Source organism: Nanorana parkeri, unplaced genomic scaffold (genome assembly GCF_000935625.1).
Source record: "Nanorana parkeri isolate BGI_ZX_2015 unplaced genomic scaffold, ASM93562v1 scaffold94, whole genome shotgun sequence".
NCBI lineage: Eukaryota > Metazoa > Chordata > Amphibia > Anura > Dicroglossidae > Nanorana > Nanorana parkeri.
The window spans coordinates 1,851,524-1,851,777 of NW_017306362.1; the positions used below are offsets into that span (position 1 = coordinate 1,851,524).

General features: G+C 53.5%; 1 long non-coding RNA gene across 1 annotated transcript in view; it reads left to right on the forward strand.

Moving 5' to 3' along the window:
• LOC108783942 overlaps positions 1–254 on the forward strand; it is a 2,266-nt gene that overhangs the window by 1,495 nt on the left and 517 nt on the right. The window lies entirely within an intron of this gene.

Below are 254 nucleotides of genomic sequence, written 5' to 3' on the forward strand. Positions count from 1 at the left end.
CTCCCTATACCGAGGCGGGTATATTCTGCACATAGCGCTCCCTATACCGAGGCGGGTATATTCTGCACATAGCGCTCCCGTATAATGAGGTGGTAAGCTGAGATAGGTGACATCCCTCTCATAGCGCTCCCGAAGGACTGGAAAGCTGAGCGCTCCCTATACCATGTCGGTGAGCTGAGTGACGTCCCCTTATACCCCGGTGTGTGTTATTTTTATCGTGCGATGTTTTTCCTCCTCTCCTCGGAGGACTCGGC